The sequence below is a fragment of the Tursiops truncatus genome, chromosome 13 (assembly GCF_011762595.2).
Source record: "Tursiops truncatus isolate mTurTru1 chromosome 13, mTurTru1.mat.Y, whole genome shotgun sequence".
Classification (NCBI taxonomy): Eukaryota; Metazoa; Chordata; class Mammalia; order Artiodactyla; family Delphinidae; genus Tursiops; species Tursiops truncatus.
Window position 1 is genome coordinate 77,552,105 of NC_047046.1, and position 8,539 is coordinate 77,560,643.

Here is an 8,539-nt window from a genome sequence, read left to right on the forward strand (position 1 = left end):
CACTGCAGGGGGCGTGGGTTCAATCCCTGGTCAGGGAACTGAGGTCCCCCACGTTGTGTGGCACAGCCAAAAGAAATGCACTTATATATTGCTTTTAGAAATGAAATTTACGTGCAGTTTCACTGTAAAACCAGTCAGTATACAAGGTCTGGTTCTTGCCTATATGGAATGTAAAATATCATTGAGGAAGGAAAGAGACCCATGCATAATACAACTGTCTAGGATTTAAGCAATTAAAAAATGTTGAGTATTTGTATAAACAGTGAGGGCCAGGTTTAACATATGGCAGGAGAGTGTAGACAAAATGGGATGATTGAGTTAGATTGGGTGATTAGAAATAACAATGTGTACATTGGAAGGTGAAAATAATCTTGAGGATTTTTCTACCAGTGGTTGAAAGTTTGATTTAAGGCACATAAATATGGTCACTTTATTCCTGTCCCATAATTTGTATTAGGCAAAATATTTTCTATCTCTGCCTTTTAATCTTAAAACTAATTTGTAATTTTAGAATTTATGGTAGGAATTTTAAATGAATGCACATGGGTAAAGTATTATATAAAGAAAATGTTAAGTGCCATTACATAAATTCAATTTAAAATATTACCTTTGCCTTGTAATCTGCTGGTATTTATTTTGGGAGACCCTAGTTACCCTGTATTAGGTATATTCATCCAAACACAGTTAAAATAAACCTTGTAATAGAAGAAACAAGTCTAATAGCTAAAATCAATATAGAATTACATTAGTGAGTGTACAATGTTTCATTGCTGAAAATTAATTCTAATTACAGTAATAAAAGTCTTTTAACTGACATCTTCACCTGTCATTCCTTTAGCTAATGGGAAGATATAAATGTACACAGAAAAATGTTTTACTGAATTATAAGTGTGATAGGTTTTCATAGACCAAGAAAGATCAGGCCTCTGAGAAACACATTAGTATATGTTTCTCTTATTTCTAAAAAGGCAAATGCTAATTAAAAGTGCTACAGTTCTTAATTCTATCCTTGGGAACTTATATGCCTTTTCCTATCTCTTATCCTACTTGTTTATGGGCCCTATTTAAATTTTCTGAGATGAACATTAAGAATCTTTTATTAAATGGATTATTAATGATTAATAGAAGTTACAAAAGTAGAATTGCAAGTGTAATATTTTAAATTATTAAGTGAGGAAATTTAATTTTTGTGAAGTATTCACAGTTGAGTTATAAAAATTTTATTTAATTGAACATCTAAAATAATAATTTTCTTATCCTAAATAAACACAGATGTATATGCTTTTCAGTTTTGTACCAGGTGTAGATTTAGGCCAAACTGCCCAATTCTCACTAATTTGTGAGTGTTGTGGTCACTTCTTTCCAAGAAATCATAGGATAGATGAGTTGAACACATTTAACCACCATCTCTTTTGCCAAAATTTCATATGTAAAACATCCTAAGTAGACATCTTAAAATGTCTTGATTTTGAAATGTGTAATGCAAATTGTCTTTGAAATTCTGCTGCTATAAAAAGGTAAGGAAAATTAATTTAAAATAAACTTCACTTTCATAATAATTTTGAATAGCTCTGGATAGTTTTAGGAGAGTAAGATTCTTTGATTCATGTTTTAAGCTGTGAATAGGAGATAACATTAAGAAAATATTCCCTGGCTTCCCCGGCTTCTCCCCCAAAACGTGGGGTCATCCTTCCTAGGCTGGAGGAATGTCCATAAGGAGAGTTTCACCTTCTTGAAGATTAAAGCCTAGCAGTCCTGAGCTATTCCCAGTCCAAATGTCTGCAAAATTGAGAGAGACATCAAAACTCCTTCCACAAATTTCAGGGGGCCCTGACTGCATTCTGGTAATGAAGGTGAAAGAGGGAGGGCAGGCCCCTAATAGGGTCTCCAGCCGCCACTGGAGCAGTTACTACAGCTGAGACCTACCACCAGCGGTTCAGGCAGTTTGACTACCAGGAGTCACCTGGGCCCCAGGCAGCCCTGAGCCGGCTCCATGAGCTTTGCTGTCAGTGGCTGAGGCCAGAGGTTCACAGCAAAGAGCAGATCCTGGAGCTGCTGGTGCTAGAGCAGTTCCTGGCCATGTTGCCTGAGGAGCTGCAGGCCTGGTTTCAAGAGAACCGACCAGAGAGTGGAGAGGAAGCCATGGTGATGCTGGAGGAGCTGGAGAAAGGGCATGACAGGGCAGCTGAACAGGTCTTTTTTGGACAAAATGAGGACATGCTTGCAAAGAAGCTACCAACTTGTGAAATCACTTAGGAAACACCATGTAACCAGCTTAAGCCCACAAAAAAGCAACTGCAGCGGGCATCGAAGTAGCTTCACACCTTAAGACAAAATGTTAGAGACACCAGAACTATAAATGTGAAATCAGCTGCAAGGCAAAAGACTTCTTCAGGCAAAGAACTGCATTACAAAGTTTCTAATACTCTTCAAATGAATGCTTCCCAGAGTTTCACATTTAGAGGAACTTGTGAACAAGATAGAAAGTTTGAAAGAAGACAGGGAAACCGTCCTCGAAAAAAAAAAGTGTGATGAATGTGGGAAAGCCTTTAGTCAGAGCTCAGCCCTTAATCGACATCAGAGAATCCACAGTGGAGAGAAACCTTATACATGTGATGTGTGTGCAAAGGCTTTCAGCCGAAGTGCAATCCTGATTCAGCAACGAAGAATCCACACTGGGGAGAAACCCTTCAAATGTCATGAATGTGGGAAAGCCATTAGTCAGAGCTCGAATCTTTGCAGACATAGGAAAAACCATGCTGGAGAAAAAAGTCCCATCAGCGTCGTGAGGGAGTCAAAGCATTTACGGAGAACTTTTTCAACAGGGGAGAAGACACAAGGCACCAATACTCCTTTAGTATAAATCGGTAGTTTCAGTGGGCACCAGTTTCCTTTCAAAGGTTATAAAAGCCACAAGAGAGAATGTAGAATATTTTCTGTCAGCATTGTTTGCTTTTCTGCTTTTCAATAGTGTCAGTTCAGATGTTTGAGATTCTAAAGCTTAAATCGGATTTCCATCCCTAGTGCAGCTGTTGAAAAGATATTCTCAGACATGTTCTACTGTTTCCATTATTAACACAAATAATGAACTAGTATGTTCCTTTTTAGACAAGTACATTTTCCCTATTGAGAAGGAATGTGTGAGTTAGTATATAAGTGGGTATTCTCCATTTCATTACTAGAACATTGGAGTTATTAAACCAAAGATTAAATCAGTTTTTTTAAAAAAAATGTCCTGGGAATTCCCTGGCAGTCCAGTAGTTAACACTCCATGCTTTCACTGCTGCAGGCCTAGGTTTGATCCCTGATCAGGGAACTAAGATCCTGCAAGCCATGTGGTGTGGCCAAAAATAATAATAATAAAATAAAATAAATTTCCTGTTTTATTTTCTGTTACCAGATTCAAAATATGAGAATAAGATTGAGGAGACCCAAAAGAATATGTACCTCAAGACCTAAGCTGAAAGGTCCAGGGTCATTGTTAGGAAGCAGGTGAGTAAAGGGACTTTACTTATCTCTTATGAAAATCTGAGAACATACATACGGTTTTGTTTCAAATTTTTAAATTGAGGTATAGTTGATGTATAATGTCATCTATACATACTGTTGATGATACTAAGTAATTTCCTATGTAGGAAAAAAATAATCTCCTTTACAATTTATATTGGAAATATCTCAGTGAAAGCATTAAGATTTGCTCTACATGTCTTCAGGAAGTGGCCTAAATATGATGAGTGTTCTAATAAAGAACAGTTATCTGTGGGTGCTTATATAAATTTGTTGATCAGCTTAACATAAAGAAATAAGGAAGATGAAGAAAAGACTGTCCAAACAAGACTGATGTTACCTGGTAAGTGCAGCACATAATGGAAAAGTATACTTACCTGGAAATGAGAACACTTAACAGCTGATGACTATCCTCAGAGTTCTTCATAGCTTCTGTTCTGGCATAAATCAGCTGTGAACACGTTTCAGGTGTCACAGGACAACCTTTTCAGGGTCTTATGCATTCTTAGTAAGATGAGTTTCTAGCCAATTTATCATGATGTTAAGACCTTGGATTTTGATACTCTTATACAAATGAGAAAATCACTAAGGTTCAATTTAAAGAGTCCATTGAGTTTAACCCACATTTAATTCAATCAGATTCTCTTGTTTAAAAAGTAAATGACTGGTATTTTTTAAAAGTATTCTGACAGTATATAACATAATGTCGCCCTTTCCAGGAATTCTTAATAAAACTCTGTATGTATTACAAGAATACATGGATTATCGTGTCTCCCATGGTGCCACCGTTACCCAGTATGGAGGTAACCATGAGAAATGAAAGTACTTAGAAGGAGAAGGGAAGATAGGTCTCATGGTGAACTTCTTTGTTCCTCATGAAGTGTGAACATTTCATCACCAGAAAATCCAATCATATCTAGTGCTTGGAGTAACTCCTGAGACAAATGTGGAATTACATGCTCTGCTTAGTTAGAATACTGATAAATATAAGATTAGTAAGGGGAGAGGTGAATACAAATTTTAATTTTAGAATTTTTTGATAATGATTATACTCATAGCTCTAGTAAATATGAATAAATATTGAGTTTTGTAGGAGTCAAAAAAAAAAAAAAAGAAAATAATCCCTGACTGGGAATGCAACTGGAAGTGCAACTGTTTGTAAAAATGATATAACCTCATCCATGGCTTTGGAGACCTATTTTAAATTCAAGTTGCTCATCAGAACTTGGGAGAACCTTGGCAACATAGGGATGAAATATCTCTCTTCTTGCTTGATTAGAAAGACTGAAAAAGCAGTTATTAACCTGGTAATATTAACTGGAGAATACTCAACATTTCTGAATGAGAAGATGTCTGTAGTGTTTAGTCCTTTAAGTAAAATACAGTAGCCAGATAGCTATGATGTCTCCAGAAAGAATTGCTGTGCAGATTGAATGCAACAATGAACAAGACACTTGATTAGTACCAAAAGAGCCTGGCATCGTACTGTTGCTGTTGTTATTTCCCTTCTGAATGTTTTGGATGCCGATTTTGCATAATCCAGACATCTCTGCTCTATGTGGTTTCACCATAGTTAGTTATCTGGGTCAGAGCCACTGTACCATTTGGTGGAGTAGAAGTTTGATAAATGAAGCACAAACTCAAGGCTAAAGGTTTGTAAACTGAAGTGTGGCTTGCAGTCTGTTCTGTGTGTGTGAGACTTGAAAGTGATCATAATCATCCCCTGAGCAAATTGTATCATTAGCCATTCTAGTGCATCATGATTATACTCAGATATACTTATAGAAGGTATATGTATATAGGTATGTACACACACACACACACACACACACACAAGATAAAACATAATTTCAAACTACCAGACTGGGAATGAAGAGCAGCATCAGAATCCAAGCCTAATAAAAACTGAAGACTTGAAATTGTCCCTGTAGTTATTCTTTCAAAAGGGCATAGATGCAGCATTGCAAGCAGCAGTTGGCCTTTTCAGCTAAGGCCCTTCTTTCCCCAAATGGAGCCCATGCATATGAATCTCATGGCCAGTTATACTTTAATTGTTCTCCATCATTTGTCAACCTGAGAAATCCCTAGCAATTCTCAGAATGGGTTTTCAATTTCGAAAATTATGTTGATGTAAAAAACTGCAAAGTTTTATAGACAGTTTATCTCAATGTTAGGATTCAGAAAAGATCATGACCACAGTTTTCACTTTTTGTCTATTTTGAATAAACTTAATCTTTGTTAGGAATGATCCAAAATGGAACATCATGCGAAACAAGAGTATTGAAAGCATTTTCAATATCAGTTGGTTCCTCAAAGAAACAAGATTTGTATAAGTACAAGTCATTTTATTTTTGTTAATGCAATTTTTTTTGTTGTAATAAACTTGAGTGAAATCACCTAAACAAATAATTATAGGAAAAGAAAATCAAGATGAGATTTTGTAAAAAATCAATTCAAACTAGATTCGACAAAACCAGTCATTCTTGTCTCCTTCCAAAATGTTCATGACATATTAGTGCTAAATAGTATTACCAATGTTTCGGCACAATAGTCATTATTCACTAATTTATGATTAGGTCCAATACCCAAAATTCTGTGCCAAAGACACTTATTTTGCAAATTTATTCCAAAGAAATTTTGTACATACTTAACTCAAACCTGCAAGACAAGACATTTCTTTAAAGTAATATATTCAGAATGTTTTAGCCATTGCAAGCCCATTTAATTTAATAGAAGAAATACATATGTATGAAACTTTTCATAATGTAATTTTAATATTATTAAACCATATAGTGATTCTTTTCCATACGAGGATTCCTTCTACAATTGCATCAGAAAGCTGAAAAGTTATAAATAAATAAATAAAATAAAATAAAATTGAAAAGTCATGGACCAGAATAGTATATGATGCATTTTAAACAAATAGAGAAAATTTGATTTCAAGAATAGCTTGAAAGAATTCAGATTTATCACTGATAATGATATACTAAACTCAAAGATGCATAAATATTTTAAATAAATGTCTTGCTTTTAACAATAAAAAGTGATGCAATATCTAGCATAAAATGATGTCTGGCCAGCAAATACATCCAAAGATCTTTTCAGCTTTTTTTCACACACTTCCCATTGACAACATACAATAAGAGATAAACTCAAGAAGGAGTATCAGAGACTAAGACTTAGAATTTTCCTACCATTAGAATCAAGGAGGAATTAAATAAATCAGAGATTACCTAAATTGGTTGATCAAAATCCAAGAACTGTACTGTCTGAAATTAGGTCAAATGTACTCTATACTTTCAAATTTCCTGCCCCACTTTTACCAGACATTCATAATAACACTACCTGAACCAAATAGAACTTTGGACATGTGTTTCTCCACTTCATGCCCATGCATTTTACAATCAGCCAAAAATGCTGATGCCAGATGATCACTGCATCTTCACCTTTCATCTTTTGGCAGATGAAACTTTCGGAAACAATATTAAGCAAGGAATAAGAGTGAATTGGTAGTGTGGTGCATTACTTTGGGGGGAAACTCTTCCAAATTAAGTTTTGTAGGCAGGGCAAAAACAAGGTATAATTTGGAAGCCATCATTTTGGATATTAAAATTCTTCATGTACTCTATTTTTCAGGGTATAAGACCTTACACTGAAGAACTTCTGGTTCACACAATGGTATGGATAAGAGCAAATTAGCCTTGTGGACCAAAATGTATCAACTCTGCACACTACTCACAGATGAAAATACACAGAGAAGATGCTATATAGAAGCAAAATATTAAGCTCATACTAGGTAAACTGTTTCTGAGTTTTATGAAGATCAAAATATATATGTATATTAGCAAAAATTTGTTATAGAAAAAATAAATTTTAAAATGTCAATTATTAACATACTCTACAGTATTTTTAAATTGAAACTATAATTAAATAATATAAATACCATTTTGTTAACATTGTTTTTTAGAGAAGGGCATTTTGAAATGTGATGAATTCCAATTTACCTATTTTTTCTTTTCTTTTTCTATTGAGAAATCTTTGCCAACTTCATTTCACCTTTTTCTGATTATGTTCATTTTTTTGACATGTTGAGAAAATTGAGCATATTTGTAATAGGTGCTTAAATGTCCCTGTCTCCCAACTACATCTTTCTGTCTTTTTCAGCCTCTGTCTCTATTTACTGATAATTTTTTTTCATGTTCATAGAACATAATTTCTTGGTTTTGGAAATGTATAGTGATTTTTCAATAAATGCTAGAATTTATGATTGTACATTGTCAAATGCAGTAATCTGGTGTATTTTTAAAATGATGTTGAACTTGGTTTTAACTACAATTTCCAAAGAATAGGGGGATTGTAGTCTAATAAAATTTCATGAAATACTTATTGTGCAAGAGTATACAATAAAGCTCCTAGTTGTGAAACATTTTCTTATTTCCAATATTTTTATGGTTTTGAGACTATGCTTTAAAATCACATGAAAAAAGAAATATAGAATAAATCCGTTTTGTTTGATCAACTCATTTTTTTGAATTTTATTTTATTTATTTTTTTTATATAGCAGGTTCTTATTAGTTATCTATTTTATACATATTAGTGTATACATGTCAATCCCGATCTCCCAGTTCATCCCACCACCACCCCCCCCCACTTTCCCCCCTGGTGTCCATACATTTGTTCTCTACATCTGTGTCTCTATTTCTGCCTTGTAAAACAATTCATCTGTACCATTTTTCTAGATTCCACATATATGCATTAATATAAGATATTTGTTTTTCTCTTTCTGACTTACTTCACTCTGTATGACAGTCTCTAGGTCCATCCACGTCTCTACAAATGACCCAATTTTATTTCTTTTTATGACTGAGTAATATTCCATTGTATATATGATTAATTCATTTTTTCATGGAAGTTTAACATAAGAAAAATATGTGTGAAGGCAGCTAATTAAATTTCTGTAGTTTCAAATGTGGAGTAGCACCAAAGTATCCTGACCCTTCTTCTTGAAAGTCTCTCCATGTTATCAAATTCT

The 8,539-nt window shown here is 34.3% G+C and overlaps 1 pseudogene; it reads left to right on the forward strand.

Annotated features, from left to right (window-relative positions):
* The first annotated feature begins 1,775 nt into the window (after window positions 1-1,775).
* On the forward strand, window positions 1,776-3,496 carry LOC101316678 (zinc finger protein 396-like; annotated as a pseudogene).
* The last annotated feature ends 5,043 nt before the right edge of the window (window positions 3,497-8,539 follow it).